The sequence below is a fragment of the Aythya ferina genome (genome assembly GCF_964211825.1).
Source record: "Aythya ferina genome assembly, chromosome: 10".
In the NCBI taxonomy this organism is placed as follows: Eukaryota; Metazoa; Chordata; class Aves; order Anseriformes; family Anatidae; genus Aythya; species Aythya ferina.
The window spans coordinates 18,571,289-18,589,662 of record NC_140306.1 but is presented as its reverse complement, the minus strand read 5'-3'; the positions used below and the strand labels follow the sequence as shown (position 1 = coordinate 18,589,662).

The following is an 18,374-nucleotide window of genomic DNA, read 5'->3' as shown; positions in this document are numbered from 1 at the left end:
ATGTAGGTGCTGAGCTGAAGAAGAGTCTCGCACATATAGAATTGTACCTAGATCATCATCACCACAAGGAGATAGTTTACAGGCACTGATTCCTACCACAAGCACATGCAGACAAGGGGCACACACAAGCCCCAGGATCAGGCATGAAGCCCTGTCCCAGTAGCTGCATGGCAGCGAGTGCACAGCTCTGCTGGAAGCCACATGCGGGGGTTTGGAGCTTTTCAGTTGCAAGACCAGATGGAAACATCAGAAGACATCTCCCAGCATTTCTCTTGCATGGATTGTAACTAAATGCTTCCACCTTGAGGGTTTATTGGTGGATTGTTGTTTTGTTTTTCTTATCAAACCCACAACCCCCTATTTTTTTCTTCTTTTCTCTTTTTTTTAAAAAACTGTTTCTCTGCAGTTGCATTTGATTCATTTTTCTAACTAATAAAGGTACTAGTAAAGCCCTTTTGATCTGGTCTATGACTCCATTTTAAGTAATCCTTTCAAGAACCACTCATATTAGAACCGCTCCTTGAACCAATTTGAGGTAAAATTATGTAAAACAAAAACAAACAAACAAACAAACAAACAAACAAGGCAAAAAAAAAGTAGAAGTCTCCATTCCACAAAGCCTCCAGATGAACTTTATCTTCTTTCTGCACTGTGCAGGTCTCTGTCACCTGAGACTGCGAGAGTAGCCTGCAGGATTATCCCACAGGGGCGAGCAACACAGTGCAGGTGTTGGGGGACATGGGGACATGCCGCCCATGGCAGCCCCAGCAGCAGGGCTCCTCCATGACCCCCAGGAGGAGGCTGAGATCTCTGTCTTCTTCTCTAGTGTCCAGCCCTAGCCTGCCCTCACCTCCCCACATCGGCCTACTAACATGAGGCCCAGCTGAGGCCAGGCCAGGCTGGGCGTGAGGCAAAGAAATAACGAAGGGACACAGGGCCCAGTGACTGCTCTTGCCCAAACACACACCACCCTTTGTAGGACACAAGCAACAAACGTGTTTCTGAATTTCAGCCATTCCTCAAAGACAAGCATATCTGTAAATTCAGTCCCTTAATCATGAATAACAACAGCAAAAGAAACCAATCCAGGAGGGACAAATAATCAGCTGCGGGCATTACCCTGTATTTGATAAACTCTTATGACGTCATTAAGCCCACGTTTCTGTTTGAATAGTTCAGTCTTCTCCTCGGATAAAAGCCAAAACCAAACAGAAAAGGTAAATGTACACAAGGATCTAGCTTATCCTGAGGCCTCAGGTGGGCACTGAAGAGCTGTGAATAATTCAGAGGGCAGCTCTCCTCTGCTGCCTGTGCTCGCTTTCCTCTTCCTGGGCACAGGCTAGGGATTCATCATCTTCACAACAGCTAAGATAATACCTTGAATGTGGGCAATGTTTCCATCATATCTCAGATTCTCTCAATTATTAGCAAGTTCAGAGCCAAAACAGCAATTTTTGCAAGGACTGAAAGAAGAGGTTGGCAGAGATCGCTGAGATGAGGGAGATAAGATCCAAATTAAAATGACTCCTTTGAGGTAGCTTCAGCAGACTTGTACTTGGAGGTGGTGTTTAACCAAAGCCTATCTATCCTCCCTACAAGAGACATTTATCATCAAAAAAAAGCAAGTTTGTTTCACAACTGAATTGGGAAGAGAGTGGCCATTAAGCATCAGGATTTTGGCTTGAGGATGTCAGCAAGCTGTGTTGAGAAGGTCTGGGATTTGACCACACCTGGACACATGCTCTGCCCATGCCTGGCTGGTGCTGCTGGCAGCACAGGCTGGTGACAGAGCCATCCCCAGAGACTCACAGCACAGGCTGAAGAACTGGTGCCAGAACATCAGAGACAGCCTGGGCTGTAGGTCTAGCACCAGGAGAGCAGAAAACCCCTGGTGCATGCAGGGCCCTGTACGAGCTAATTGCCATGACTGCCATCAGCAATCACTCCAGAATTCAATGAGACACCGCGATTGCTGGGAGCTTAATAAGAGAGAGGCTCACGTGCTGTAATACACCGATAGCTTCATTTGGGCCTTTCTTTCTGTTATCACCATCTCTTTGCGAAAGCAGTCTGGGGAAATAGAACACGCTGAAAGCACAGAAAGTGCTTTCAAGTAGGCGCGTGTCTGTCTGAATGTTGATCATTCCTCTCTGATTCAGGTGAAAACAAAGCTGTTTTAAATACTATTTGCATCCCGTAAAGGCTCCCTCTCTCCATACTTACGCACACCAGGGCAGCAAATGGAGACTGAAAATAGCAGTAATTGCATAAAAGTGGTGTTAGGAATGGGGGAGGTAGAAAAGCACAGGAGAAAGCAGAGTGTATGTGATGTAAAATTATTGTATTTTTTAGTTGATATACTACAGGATATTGTTCAAATGGTATGAGGAAAAGAAATAATGATCAGTTAACTCATTATTAATGTTCATTTTCTTTTCCAGAATTGCCAGCGGGTCAAGTCAATTATTAAGCATGACAGTAGGGCTTTAATATATCAGCTATAGATTCCAGTCACAGCAGTCTAGTTCAATAATTGGGTTTCTTTCTGCTTCATGTTGACTAATGGCATACTTACAGCAATTATTAAAATTCATCTTAGCACAAAAGCACACCATTTGAAACCTCATGAAAAAAAATGGCAGCACAGCAGACCTCTCATTATTTAGCACTGAATTCAAAACAGCTACTGAGAAAGCATCGAGCAGCTTCTCCAAAAACTTTTCAACAGTCACAACCTGAACGTGGACATTCGGTCAATGCCAAGAGTGCCTCCAGTGAGCTGAGGCCCCATCAAACAAACAGGCTGCTGTTGCCAATAAAGCACAGACTTCACAGGAAAGTAAGCCTCAGTCTGAAAATATAAATTCATATGTGGTTCTTTACCTACAGACAGCTCAGCTGAGCCATGGAAATCACCAACCTTTGTGGAAAAGCTGACGTTTTAACACCGTGTCAGCAGCTTGTTCATTGAAACTTGATATTCACCCCTCAGATGGCTGTAGATGCCAAACAGATGCAGGTTCTGCCATGGGGAGCTTCAAATCCTTGCTGCTGATCTTGCTGACTCAAGAAAAAATTTACATTCCAGCACAAGCATGGCTCTGCACAAGCCCCCCAAATTTAAGACGTACAGGTATCAAGCACCCAGCAGAAATCCTCCACATTCCCACCATGCCAGAGACAGGGCTGGGGCTTACAGCAGGACCGACAATCAGGCACGACCAGGAAATGTTTTTTAAGAGGTGAAAGAAGGTAAACTTTTCATCTTGGTGTAAGTAATTCTAAAAATACAGACTGAAAATGTAAAACTGTAGAGAAGGTTGGTGTCTATAGCCACTGGAGAAATGACCAAGGAGGGCAAGTTGTGTACTCGCTGTCCCCTTTCCACCCACAATGTAGGGAACCATCAGAAGCTCTTGCTGCACATCGCTAGGCCTCCTCACAGGTGCCAGCCCCTGGAAGCAGCATCGCCACCGCTCCTGCTGCCCAGGCAGGCTGGCAGCGGGCACCACGTCCTCACCGCACCAGCTACCTCGTGGGAAGGGACTCACAGGTCCAGCCGTGACACCACAGACAAATAGGAAGAGCAGGGAGAAAGATTCTGTTTGCACCTTGAGGCCAAGAAGGGGCCATTTTTGAGTCCAAATAGCATTTTTTTTATCCCTAAGCTTTCCAAAAGTAAAAGTACAAGACTTAGGAATTAAGTGACCCGCATATTAATAGTTAGGAGAAGCTAAAGAATCAAATGATAGCAAAGACTCGCTTCACAAGATTGTTCAGTGACACGCTACTTGAGAACTGAAGCCAGAGCAAACCACACAACAACCTTTTAACACCATCCTCTGGACACTATTTAAGAGCCAGTAGGAAAAGATTATGGAAGTGACAAGCACCAGTTTGTTACAAATTTTGGTCTGAATCAAAATGCTTCTGGCAAAGTTCCTTTTGGATGGAGTAGGCCAAGTGCTCGCTGATGGTGCTTTATCATTCCATGACACTGTTAAAAGTTTTGTTTTGTGTGTTCAGCTGTTGCACAAACCAGCATTTGGCTAAGCAGGCCAAGGTTTGGAACACTAGAGAATATTACTAAAACACTGGAAATGATGCTATAATTGTTGGTTTGCATAGCTATCTGGTTAAATGATCATCTGGGAAAAGAAATACTATGAATGTATAATTAATCTATTTCAATTTTTTTATAACTTAATCATATTGGATTATAAAATATTCCCTATTCACATGTTAAAAAACAAAATTATTCCTCATTATTTTCATTCTAGTCTTACAAGAAATTACATAGCTGGACTTTGGAATCTACCTCTCCTGTTATTACCTATCACGCTGCCAAAGAAATGCTAAGGAAAAGAATTGGAAATTCCCTTCTGCAAAGAGGTGATGTTTGAGGGCCTCTGACATGTGTGCACCAGCAATACAAAGAGAGCCACGTGGGTGCCTAAAACCCTGGTAAGTCACTCCCAGCTAAGAGATGCGCAGCTGCACAGAGGAACCACAGCCATAGGTCTGCGTGTTATGAGATAACTGAAGTGTGGCCCATTCAGAGCTAATTTGTTATTCAGAGATACTGCATTGTACTGGAAATACATGAACTGCTGGCAGAACTGCAGAGATGGGAGCCATAAGAGAAATGGAGTTAAACAAGTAACTTTGTAATACCACAGTACATGTGCACGGTATTTTGCTTTTCCCATATGGTGAGACTTAAGCAAACAAGTCTTAAGATCTGCAGCAAAAGATGCAAAGATTACTTCAAATACAACTGTTCTTAAGTACAGCATTTTGTACCAACATATGTGGGAAAACATGGTCCAGACAATGTTGTGGCAAGAGTTTGCGTTCTTCTACAGCCAGGAGCTTTCTAGAAGTTTACTAAAAAACACAAGATTGTAGGTGAAGAAAGAATAAACATCACTTGATTTCTTCCTAGTCTGGCGCAGTTGCTCTCACCTATGTACTGTCCCTGACTCAGCAGCTCACTTTGCCTGGGAAGTGCCCCACAGCACAGCAGTGCCAGCCCTCTGCACCGCAGCCAGCCTCCGGTCAGCTTCTGCACTACACAATCTACCAGCACAGCACACAGGAGCACGAGTGCTAACACAGGAAAGCAGTACGGGTGTACAAGATTAATCATCCTTGACTGAACATCTTAAGACAGCGTCAACATCCCTGCTCAAAGCCCAGTCCCACACTTAAGGAATGAAAACAGGTGTATGTTCTTCAAGACCCCATCAAAGCTCTTGCTGGCACTAGCACCTTTCTCTAATTAGCAGTTTGCATTCACTTTGCAAATTTCAGTTTTAAAAAAAAATGTTGAATTTTAAAAAGTAATGAATTATTCATGAGTCTACTCAGGCAATTTTATACCCTGCCATTCTAATTAACAGTAGCAATTAGAAAATAATAAATTGGATTTGTACAGTACTCCAGTTTCAGCTAACGTGTAACTTCTAAACAAAGCTTACAGGTGTTCCTTGTCTTTAATATTAAAATATTAAAGAATTTAAATGGCTATCCCTGAGAACACAGCACTGCATTGTTGCCTTCCATTCCCTACCCAGCCACATTACAAATTGCACGCCTGGTTTCAAGGGCCATGCGCTGGCCCACAGGAATTCCAGAGAAGCCACAGAGGATGGTATTTAAGACCCACTTAGGCTTTTAAAAACACAGTTTTCTTCATGTTTCAAAACTAGGCTCCATTTCCTCTTCTCACCCTATAGACTACACATCTACCCAGACTTGTGCAAAGCATCCAACACTGTCCTCAATGACATCCTTGTCTCTAAATGAAATCTGGGGAGGGACTCTGTGTCAGGGGGTGTAGTGATAGGACAAGGGGTAATGGGTTTAAACTAAAATAAATAAATAAATAAATAAGTAAATAAATAATAAAAAGAGGGTGCTGAGGCCCTGGCCCAGGCTGCCCAGAGGAGCTGTGGCTGCCCCATCCCTGGCAGTGCCCAAGGCCAGGCTGGATGGGGCTGGGGGCAGCCTGGGCTGGTGGGAGGGGGCCCTGCCCATGGCAGGGGGTGGGGCTGGGTGGGCTTTGGGGTCCCTTCCAACCCAAACCATTCTATGATTTGAACTCATTACAATGACCTTACTCTCTGCCTTGGGACCTCCCATTTCTTGAGAGTGTCCACACATATACCTTTAAATATATTTCATCACTTATTTTATTTTTTTTTTTTAATAAATTAGAAGCTTGTTGCAGATGCATCACTCCACTGGATACACGATATGTTTGAGTGTGTATTTGTGGAGTGAACGATCTGTGCAGAGCAGAGATCACTGCAAAAGTAAGTGAAGACATACTTGAAACTGCCCTTTTGCTCATATTGGTATTTGGTTCAGGATTTCCAAATCAATTATTTCAGAACTTCGAGTAACTGAAAAAATATCGCAAAGCAGCCAGCATTCCCACATGATGGTGATAAGTGCAATAGGAACAACAACATGTTTTTAAAGAGGAATTTTTATGCTTTTCTAGGACTATTTCAGAATTAAGTGCTGTAACTCAAAGACTTGTTTTCCAGCTTTGAATAGCACCTCAGCCTTACATCTTCTGCTATGCAAATTGGTTGCTGAATGCCATTCATCAATTAGTGACCAATTAGCCCAAAAGCTCCCTTTCTTGTCATCAACCCATCTTTAGCTATGACTGCACATTCAGAAGTAACACGGTAATGAAAGATTTTCTCCTCTCAGTAGCAATAATGCAAGATCACAGCAGACCCAGTTTTACATTTTAATTAAAATGTGGTCTCTGGAGAAGCTCCAGTGGTTGCCAACTGCTGAGATGAGTCCCAGGTTCCCTCAAACACACCTGAACCAGCACAGGAACATTTTGTGGCCTCTGGCAGCAGGAACACCGCTATTTCTGGGCTCTGAAGACAGAGGTCTGTGGGATAAACAGAGCAGATGCTCTCTTCTCTTCCTTTGATAAAGCCTACCTTTGATAGGAGGCTGAGGAGTAAGAACTAACTTACTAACTTACTGACTTTATCTGAAGCTGATCAACAGCAGCACCTATGAAACTCTTTTGTCATCTCCACTTCAGCCCCTCCATCCCCACAGCCACCTGGCCCCTTGCTGGCAGGGTCCCAGCTGGGCACCGCTGGCCCTGGGGACATCACCTCATGCAGACACCTCATAAAATTATTACAAACTGCTTGCACGATAGCACTGTATTTGCGTTACTGTGAAGTTATGTCACTGCTTCCACAATAAAGTTATTTCAGGGGGTTGTAAGTCAGGTGTAAAAACTCTCTTTGGGCTGAAACTTGGCATGCACACACATGTAAACATACAGCCTGACTTCTGGGAAGGGAAGAAGCGGGCAGAAATTTTGCATTATTTCTGAATCACATGCAGGAGCACACGGTTTCCTGTGGGGTATTTCCACAGGGAGAAGCTGCTGAATGCCCAAAAGGCTGGGCCTGCTGAAGGGGGTGGAGACCAAAACCGAGGTGCATTGCTGTAATGCCGTTGCCAGTGCCCTCCTTCCTACCTCCCAGCTCTGGAAATGGAAGGCAAAAGGCAGCTCAGCTGCTGGCTGCAGACGATAAGGGCCCTCAGTTGACTTCCAAGCTCAGACTAAAAATATAGGGAAGGTATAGGGACACTCCAGAGTCCCTAGCATGCACTCACTGTCACCCAAAGGAGGGTGTTTTGTAAGTCTAAAGAGGCTTGAGATGGATCAAACCAATTCTTGAAACTAGCTCTGTTTCAGCTGAGTGTAACTGCAAAGCACCATGGAGAAGTGCCATCACGGAGCCAGGACAAGATTCACGCACAACTGGCTGAATGGTGCAAAACCAACCCTCAGCAGAGTTGGTTCCTGTAGGCTCCTGCAGTCCCAGTGCTGCGACTGAAAGGAGAGCCCGTGCATCGAGGCTCTGTCTGACTGCCCTCATGGGACATTTTCAGTCTCGGTGGGGAGAGGTAGGAGTTTTTTAGAAGCATAAAGGAAAAGCGAGCCTCTTACTATCTCTTAAATCTTCCCTCAACAATGCGATTCAGAGCCAGAGCCCTTCCAGCAGAAGAGAGCAGGGCACAGAGATCGACTTTAAGTACAGCAACCCCTAGATCACTTGCAGCTTAAGGTGTTTAGTACACTTGACCTTTTGTTATGAGACAATAAGTACATTTTCTTCACACTTACTTCACAGCCTACAAGTCTGTTAAAAAATAGACCAAACCCAAAGCAGTCATTTGCTGTGACATTTTTGTTCCTCGAGCAACACAACGCTCCACCTTTATGTCAGTTTTCCTGTGGTTTGCTGGGTCGAAAATCCACGTCTAGCCCATGGGAGGTGAGTCATTTCCCTGTGCACTTCCACTCCTGCTGCAGCTGCAGCCATCGTAGGCTCTAGACGATGAACGTATGTAAAGAAGAAACATGCAGAGAGAACTATAATAATCTGGTAATAAAAAACGGAGCATGGTTGACAATAAGGGTATTCTTATTTAATCTCTTGCAACCATATCTAGTGATGTTAGTGGTTTAAGCATTACTATCCATCATCCCAACTAGAAATTATCTGACTTTCTGGTTACACGCGTTGTTGGAGCTCAGCAACACATCACAGTTACTTCTTCCCATGCCATGTGCAGGACAAGGACCTCAGTGACTATTCTGTGGAGTGGATGCCAAGCACAGCACTTTGCTCAGGTTCTGAACAGTGGGATCCCAAATGAAAAACTTCTGAAGGATGAATTATTAGGAGTGTCATTACAGCAGGAACTCTGATGGTTATCATGAGATAATCATCACACAGCTGTATTTATAAGACATGGGGCACAGTCTGGTGCTTCCTAGTCCCGAGTGACATGATCTCATAACCACACGCCCCTGGAGCTGTACCGTGGCTGCTGTTAACTGAGCCCTTTACGGTGGGGAAGTATGCATCTCTGTGCTGGAAGAACATGCAGTTGGCAGCTCGTAGCTGTAGTTTATGCAAAGCTGTTTGTTTCTTGTAAACAGATTTATTTTCCTTCAGTGGTAGGGACCCAGGAGAACGCAGCATATAGCAGCAAAACAGAGAGCATCCTCTTGCAGAGCAGTAGCGGGGGAAGGATGGACTTCCGCTGTGGGCAGAGTGCTCCCACCAAAGTTTTTAAATGAAGAAGTGTAGTGAATATGTAAGGCTACATAAGGTCAGAAAATCTTTTGCTGCCTCTGTGAACTCCCTGCTATTTGTGCTGCAGTGTTTCCAGACACTCTGCTCTGAGGCTGGGCTAACAATTCCTCACAAACAGAGGCGATGCCGCGTTATTGATTCCCCGAGTCTTTTTATAACTAACTGGTCACTGCTCACAAGCTACAGCTCTCACCCCATCCTCTACCCTCTGACCAGCAGCAAGAAAGATTAAAGCGGTCCTTACCCTCCCCATTCAGGCAGATTTGTCAATACAGAGGCACACTTCACAGGTAACTACAGAAAATATCCATTCCCAAAGCACACACCTGACATGACCCAAGTTACCACACTCCCCTCGCACCAGCCCAGCAGGGAAGAGAACTGGGGACAAGGTCTGACAGCCAAACTCCCGCAGGACTTCTCAGATGGCCACAGGATGCACTTTCACCCAGCCTGGCCCTCTGTTTCTCATCAGGAAGGAAGGATGGTGCCCACTCACCGCCCACACCGTGGCCGAGGAGCAGCTCCAGCTCGTGCAGGCTCCCCCTGGCCTAACCAGGTCAGGGCCTGTGAACAGCATAACCACAGCCACAAGCGTGGTGATCAGAAGGGGCTGCAAAACATGCTGGAAACATACAGAAATATTTAGGTAGCTTTCTGCACTAACTTCCATTTTTCTTTGCTGATGGTGTCCCTGGTACCTATGCTGGGTGAACCCAAGTCATGGCTGCCCTTTGGTAGAGCAGGGTCACACCCCTAGGGCCGGCTGCCTAAGGGTCACTCATTCCTGATTTCCCTCCTCCTCCTTCTCCAGCAGCTGAGGCAGTGCTGTGCCACCCTTCTGCTTTCTCCCATGCCAAATTCCTCCGTGCTCCCGAAAGAGCACAGCTCTCTGACCCAGGCTCCAGCAAGCCTGATCCTCCCAACTTTGCATGAGAGGAGCCCACAGCAGGACTTCTCAAAGCAGTGCTGCAGCTCTGCACAGCATCTCATGCCTTCATCCCGGCCCAGCCAAAACACTGCCACTCTCAGCATCTCTGGGAAAGGCAATGGCTTCGGGAGCCATCCCACACCGTGCCCACATCAGAAACTGCCACTTACCTGCTGCCTCTCGCTCATGGCCTGTTCTGCTTTTATTGCTACCCTGCACATATGCCACCACGGGGAGGTGGCAGCCAGCCTGGGTCAGCCAATGCCTGTGGCCGCATCCAGAATTTCCCCTGCCAACACAGTGCTGGGGCTGCAGGGAGGGGAAAACTGTCTGAGCCGAGGGAAGGATTTTGTGGTGAGGGGCGAGCCTGGGAGCTCGCACAGCTTGTGGGTAGGGGCTGGGCATGGGTCCCTGCACCCACAGCACCGGGGCTCACTGCCCCTCTCAGCCAGCAGTGCTCCATCAAGACAGGCTCATGAGTGATGCCGACTTATTTAGCAGAACACAGCCCCAAGAAAGGAAAAACCAGTGCCAGAGATAGACAGGGAGACCCAGATCAAAAAAGCAGAAAACACGTGTGTGCTGGAGCCAAACACGATGTGAAGTTGGTTAACAGCACTAATCTTTTCACAGCTTAAATCTTTAATGCCACTTACGCACATTTACAAAAGCGGGCTTATGTTATCACTGGTTTGTTTGATTTGATTCAGGGGAGCTAGCAAGTCTGTTTTACACATTTTTAGAAGATCGCCAAGGCTGCCCAGCACACTGGGTGGCCGCACTTCCTGCAGTCAATAAAAATCAGAAAACAAACAAAATATGCCCAGCAACTCGACACGATGCATCTTGCTAAAAGAATGCCAATTCCAGATTCAAGTGGCACAGACGCCAGTGCCGATTTTCATTGGGGAAAGCTGCTGTGAATTCATAATGCAACATTTCCAGCTGAAATAATACGCAGACCTGTGTGAACCAAATGTTCACAGTGGGCACATTTTTTCCTCCTACTGTTTCCAAACAAAAATCAAACATAAATAGTAAGAAATCAGCCCATCTCTGGTAATGAATGGCAGCATGAGAACATCAGTAATGTTTCCAGTGAAAACCCTTCTGGTGCACTGAATTAGGCTTTTCCTGGGGAGGGGCAAGAACCTTTGTGATTGAAAAATTCATTTTCTGGTAAATCCATGGGCTACGGAGAGAAGGAACTTTATTTTTTTAATCCTGACTCAGCTTTTCATTCAGCCTATCATACCTTTTAAATACCAAATTCACCGCTCAGTAAGAACCTGGCTCAGCACTGTCAGGAATCATTCTGCTAGCAGGGAGTCACAAGGTTTAGGTGCTGCTTTACCTTATGGTTCCCCCATTAGGACCACAGCTGGCTCCTCCCCACCCTCCTCATCCTCGCCCATGCCCCCATCTGCCTCCAGCACCCTAGCAAGCAGCAGCAGCAGGACGGGGCTGCAGGCTGCAGGTATCCAGGCTGGCAGCACCTGCCTGAGGAGTTCTCTCTCCCACTCCTGCTGTGGGCAATTGGGTGAAAAGGACACAGGGACAGGATGAGGACATACCCCTGGGCGATGGCTGGGAGCCGCAGGGGGGGATGTCAAACTCTGGCACGCCAGCGCTGCTGAGCACCAGTAAAAGAAAGCAAACAGCACTGGAGCAGGGTGTTTTCTTTCCATTAAAGGGCTGGACGAGGAGGAGGAGGAGGAGAGAGGGGCCTCCTCAGCAGCCTCCTCACAACGGCTGGCATTGTCCGCAAGAGAAGAGGCGAGCGAGGCCACATGAGAAGTCGTCCACCCCTCAGCAAGCTCTGGTAACTCCAACAGAGAAAAACACAACAGGAAAACACCCTTAGAAACCTTCAGTGTCCATCCAAGGGGCCGAGCAGCACAGACACTCGCCCAGGGTGTGTGCGGCCTCCTGGCAGGCAGCAGCTGCGGCCTGGGAAGACAAAATTCATGAACCAGGCAGCAGCGAAGCTGAGAGCGGCCACTTCAGCAAGGAGCTGGCAAGCCTGGCCTGCAGAAACCTGAGCTCCATGTCCCACAGACAACGTCCTCAGTCACACAGGCACTCGGGAGAAGCATTTACTGGAGCTGACGCATTGGGTTTTGCTGTGTTTTGTCATATTCCCTTTCTCTGCCACAGAGCTGCCAGGATCCGAGCTCTCCTCGATGCGTTTCTGCATTGCCGGGTGCCTGGACCTTGCTGCCTGCCCATCCTTTCCATGGCACGATGCCTGCTGAGAGCTACACGTGCACTGAAACAGCAGGAGGAGGCAAAATCCCAATTTTTACCCTCAAAATATATCTTTGCTCAATACACCAGTTCTTAATGTTCCGGTAATGCTGCAGTGATGAAAGGTGTGAGCTGCAGAACACCAAGTGAACAGTGAGAAGTGTTAAAAGGCTGTGATAAAATTAATTTCCAGACCCTTGGGGAAAAGGAAGAAGCCCATTTCCCCCTACCAGAGTTGAAACCTGCCTTGCAGAAACTGAGAGGCTGCATTTCTTTGAGAGGCTGCCTCCCGCTCCCTGAGAAACCCCTGGACTAGAAATCGCTCTGACTACACAACAGTGGTGATAAATGAGGATAAATACATATTAAGAGATGGAAGAGCAGATAAAAACAGATGTTGGCCATGCAATCAATCCATATAGTGAGAATAACCACCCGTAAATAACTTCCCCTACTTTACTATCTCTTTTTCCACAAGAATCAGTTGTGTTTTCTCTTTTTTCCCCCCATCAGCAATAAATGATATTTAGGGCTCTCCCTTAAACACCGAGGTATGCACAAGAAAAAAGTACATATCCTGCAGCATTACCTGGGAACCTCAGCCAGAAATCAGGACCCCATGGGGTACATTCTGCACGGAGCAAAGCCCTGGCACAGCACTGGAAGCAGTTTTAGTTTACAGGCTGCAGTCAGGTTCAGAAAAGCATGAGAGCAGCACGGCAAAGGCCATGAAGAGCAGAAGAGGGACCCTGTGGTGCCTCTTCATGAGCTACAGCAGCGAGGGGACTCCTCTCCCAGCAAAGCTGCGGGCGGTCAGCAGCTGCTCCTATGTGCTGTGCCAGAAACAGAAGACTTCTCCCACCAAGGGAAAAAAGAAACTAGGTGAGAGGGACCTCGGTACACATGGCACGGGAGGGCAGAGCAGCCTCCTATCTTCTCTCAGCACATCTGTGCCTGGCCGAGGTACCTGGTGTTGACAGGTTGCTTTCCCCCATCAACACCACACGGAAAGGTTAACAGATGCTTCATGGTCAGGTGATGGAGACCTGTTGTTCAGGAGAACAGACAGAAGCCCATATCCTCTTCTCCACGCTGTTTCCCCCCAGGATTTACAGGTATCGCTGCCCCTGGGCCCTGCAGGCCCATCCCGAGGCATGCTGCCTGGTGTCTGGGGTGCCAGGAGCCACACAAAGTGTCCTTCCCTCAACCAGCACAGGCTCCCAGCTTTGAGTCAGGGAGCCTGCATTTCTCCACAGTACAGCCTGCGTGCTCCTGAGGACCCCCCATGCTCTGTGTGAACAAAATAAAGTGAACAAATCAGAACAAAAGTCAAAAGTCTGTCCTCGCCTGCAGCCCGCCTCCACGCACCCTTTGCAGTACCACAACCATATTCCCTTAGGAATAGCAGATAAATACATTTATTTCCTTGCTGTGCCACCCACCCCCTTCCCAGGAGTGCAGGAGGACATGCAGACAGACAGACAGGAGCCCGGGCTGTCCATATGTCAGAGAGGCAAATAGCAGGCTTCAGCTGTTAGCTGGAAAGGAAATATTCATGTCATTTTTCATTAGCATCTATATATCCAAGAAGTCCATCTTTAATGCAACATGTGTTCTCTTGCAAAACAATAGAAGAAATCTTCTTTTGTATCTATAGTCTTACACCTGTTTTGTCAGAGGTAAATGAAAAACAGCCAATGTAACGAGAACACGAGCAAGCACTGGCTTGTGTTTGTCCAGCCGTGGGCAGTTCCCAGCAATTTACATTCCTGGAGCCACACACAGAGGCTGGAATTCCCTCCCCATCCCACATCTGCATGTCCTGGCTAGAACCAGAGCCCTCGCACCATCCACAGCTGGTGGCAGGACAGCAGCCCTGTCACAGCTCAGAGCTCAGCATCTTCTAATCAATTTTTTTTTTTTTTTTTTTTTTTTGTGAAACCACTGGCAGTAATGCTTTCAAAGATCATTTACATCTTCAGAAAGATGTTCCCAGGGTGTTGTTTGGTTGTTTTGTTTGCTTTTGTTTGTTTTGAAAAGCAGAAGCTAAAGACGAAAAAAAGTCTTTAAAAGGATGTGTTTATCTACTGCCTTTGTTTTTTCAAAGAAATGAGAAAAATATTTTTCAGGATTAAAACAAATGTTTGTCCCACTTTTCCTCACCAAGTCAATGTTTAGTTGTCAATTTATTTTCAATGCTGGAAGAACAAAATTATTCTGAGATTTTCTGTAGAAAAATAATTGCATCTACATGCAATCCTTAATCTTTACTCAAGGATACACAAAGATAGTGTAGTGAGAATTAACCCACTGGAGAGTTTCTCTTCTGGTGGAGATTTGTACCTGCTCATAAACCAAGCAAGTCACAATCCTGATGATTCTACTCCTTCTCAAGGTCATTTTTGAGGATTTTTCTTCATGTGTGTGTTTACAAAACCACTTCACGTATAGTGCGTTCCTGCTGAGGTAACTTGCTAGTATCTAGAGATGGGCTTTAAACACGGCAGGATCCAGGGACCCCCCAGCTCCTGCCATGCAAGGGCCTTGACCATCGACCATCCCATGGTGACCCCTGACCCCGACGGCCCCGAGCACAGCCCAGATCAGCACCTGCAGGGGCATCGGCCCCAGTGCCCCACGCTCTTCTGGTAACCGCCACCAGGAGAGGCTTGGGTCACAGACACAGGCTGGGTTTGCCTCTGTACAAACTTGTTCTCCCTCTCTGGAAACACAGGGATTTCTTTCGCCTCTCTGCCTCTCCGCTTTATTTGCAGGTTGTCGCTGCTGGGCGGCCTCAGCTCTGCCTCCATCTCCCCTCCCAGAGGCTGGCTGAGGTGGCGGCACGGCGCGCAGGCGCTTCCCAGCTCCTTTTCCCATGGAACTTGCTGTGGTGCTGCAAAAAGCATTACTTCTGCAAAAACAGCTCAGCGGGATTTGAGAAGTTTTATATCCTTGTTTACATTAGCTTGTTGGATTCTCCGAATAAGAGTTTAGCTTTTGCTGAATGATATATTTCACCTGGCAGAAGAACTGATGCTCCATTTCTTACAGAGGCTGAACTCCCATCCACTTTAAAAGCTGTCTGGCCAGCATAAGACCTGGAAAACCATTTAATGGAGCCATTTAGTACTGAAAATGGCCCAATAGATGCATGAAAAGAAGCTTGTTTAAATGTTGGAGACAATTAGGGCATCCCTTAAATTAGACAGTGGCAAATCTTTCTCCCTCCCCTCCATGACTCGCAAGCAGCAGGTTTGACATAATTATTTTCCCCAGAAACTAAATCATGCTTTTACCCTGGAAAAACAAGCAAATGCATTGTATGTTCTCATTGTCATGAGAATGAGTTACTTAATAAAAGTCTTAACAACTCAGACTGTAGATCTATTTCCTTGGATTGCAACACTGAAGGATTGTATCTAAAGGCTTTCTGTAAACTATTATAAAACACACACTGTCATCCCCTGAACGTGGAGAAGCACTATAATCCTTAAAAGCAGCTAGATACAACACCACAGTCTGCAGACATAACTCTGGAGTCCATCACAGCAGTATGAAAACTTTCATTTTTAAGATTTTTGATTAGGTCTAACCCAATGCCACCGTCTGTCCCGCATTCGGAGTAAACTGCATCAAAACATTTTACACGTGGACAAGGAAAATAGCTAAGGAGAAGCACAGCCCAAAGGTGGGCTTTCTGCAGGTAACCCATCAATTTCAGGAACAGCTCTGTCTTCTTGCATTAGAACTGTTCTTGGCCAAGGACCAGAAGTGATGTCTGGCCAACCCAGCGAGGCAGCAGAGCTCCCCGCAGTGCCCTCACAGGCCGGGCACGGAGGTGCCTCAGCACCAAGAACTGCGGGGTGCTGCAGCTGGCCAGGCTCGAGCAAATTCATAGCTACAGCTCTCTTCTGGGTCTGCAGCAGTCAAAACAATTAAATATGACAAAAAGTCATCTCTCTCTGCTATCAAGAACAGGTCAAACCCAGTTACCTTGCAGCCTTGCTGCTCTGGTCCCTGTCCTGCTGAATGCCAGCTGCCCCCTGCTGTGTTGCATTTAGAGTGAAGCACTCTTATTTTCTCCATCCTACACATTAGGGTCACGACACCGAAACTCTAAGGAAGGGGATCAGAGTGAGCAAACAGCCGTAGCCCAGCTCCGAGGAGCAGAACACAAAGCCCCTTGCCTGGAAGATAACCTCGGGATATTTTGAGAGTACTGACTTGCGGCCCCGAGGGGGGCAAAGGCCAGGGACACACTGCCTCTCATCTTATCAGGGTACGTTGGATGGGGGCAGGAAGCCACATTCTTTACAGCTAAAGCTCCTCTGCCCTGGGAGGACAGCAGCTCCCTCTATTTTTCAGACATATATACCGGGAAAGACAAGAGGAATTAAGTTTTCTAGGCATGTTCAGTAACCGAGCTATGAGTGAGCTGCTGTATGTGTAATTAAGAGCAGTTTGCAGGACTCACCTCAGCTGTTTCTCTGTCTCGCAGAACAGCAGCAGCCCACAGCACATCCCTGGCTGCAGCCTCAGCCCAGCTTCCCGCTGTTATATACAGAATGAGACAGAGCAAACAGCACGGATGCAAACGTGCCATTTCTGCTCTCGGGTCAAGAATGCAGAGTAAGGCACGGGCTCTCCATATGACTGAAAATGAAGATGTCTAGGGCAAATACAAGAAACACTTACAGTGCTGTTCACATTTTTGCAGCACGCAGGGTGTCTGTTGTTTACAGAGTACCCTCTATAATTTTATGGAGAGCAAAAACACCATGGGTCATCTTTCTTGTTCCTTTGATTTATTTTTCTCTTCCAAAAAGATTGCAATAGGCATTGGAAGCCCCAGGATCACATTTGCAGCACTTATCTGGGGTACAGGAAAGTCTGTTATTAACTTCTCCACCATACACACGCTGATTCACAGGCACAGCTCCAGGTTATCTTATCTGATAAAAGAGGATGTGTGCTTTTGGACACCATGTTACTGCCCATAAATACAGCCTAGCCTTTTTTTCTTTTTGTTTAAATAAGCATTTAACATTGCTAAAAGGGAAATTCATACTTTAAAAGTTCACATCTCCCAGAGAAAAAAAAAACAACTCCCCTACATAGAAAAAATTGAAAATGAAGAAAGAACTGTAAATCTCAGGAAACAAACAAAACACTCAGTATTTTCTGTAGAAAATATTTCCCTTCTTTTAGTATACAAAGCTTATTGATTTTCCTAGAACAAGCAAGGGCACCAACAGAAGCCCCAGCCTTCTCGTGCAGAAGCAGGGCCTGCCCAGCTCCCACAGCCTCTCCTTTACCCACAAGCAGCTCCCCCAGCCCCAACCCAACTGATGTGAGGCAAGGTATTTTTCCCTCAAGGTGTGAGTTCAGGTATTTTTGCACCCTTAAACCACCACAGACACCGTACCCTTCTCCTCTCCTTCACAGCATCCTTCCTGCTGGAAAGCAGCCCAAGCCCTACATCCAGCTCCAGTGTTTCAGAGAGAGAGAAGTGCTCCTACAGCGCTGTGGCACAAAAGGGCAAAGAGAGGTCAGCTTCTTGGTGCTATGTACCTCTGCTTTAAATTTTTGACATATTACTTCCGTTAAAAAACTCTCAAAGCTTAGACTATATTTTTATATTTTTATTTTTTTTTTTACACCCAAGTGGAAAAAATAAGAACAGAAAAAGCATATGATGTCTTTAATTGGAAAGGAAAAATCCCCAACACATCCATGCTGTCCACATAAAGAACAAACAAAATGCTTGTGCTGATGAACTCGGTACACGCAGTACTGCAAAGTTCAGATTTCCTGCCAGAGTTTCATGTCGTCCACCCAGGCTAAGTCAAAGTATTTCTTTAATAAAAAACAAACCCAGGAACTCTGATAAAAACCTGGTTTTAGTTGCGACCAAGGTAAAATGCAGACATGGAACAGAAAACAATGTTGTAGTTGGACTCGACTGCACGACCAAATCACCTGAAAGCAAATCCCTTGCAGTTACTGTGGGCATTTTAAAATGCGTTTGTTAACTT

The 18,374-nt window shown here is 46.3% G+C and overlaps 1 long non-coding RNA gene across 3 annotated transcripts in view; it reads right to left on the bottom strand.

Annotated features, from left to right (window-relative positions):
• Positions 1-18,374, bottom strand: part of LOC311441878 — a 28,246-nt gene that overhangs the window by 7,532 nt on the left and 2,340 nt on the right. Inside the window, exon 1 of one of the 3 annotated variants that reach the window (XR_014696311.1) lies at positions 12,193-12,229. The exons of 1 other annotated variant lie outside the window; for it this stretch is intronic. This is a non-coding gene — a long non-coding RNA (uncharacterized lncRNA). Of the gene's footprint in view, positions 1-6,844; positions 7,081-12,192; positions 12,230-18,374 lie in introns of those variants that run through there. One more of the 3 variants, XR_014696312.1, reaches the window with a different exon arrangement.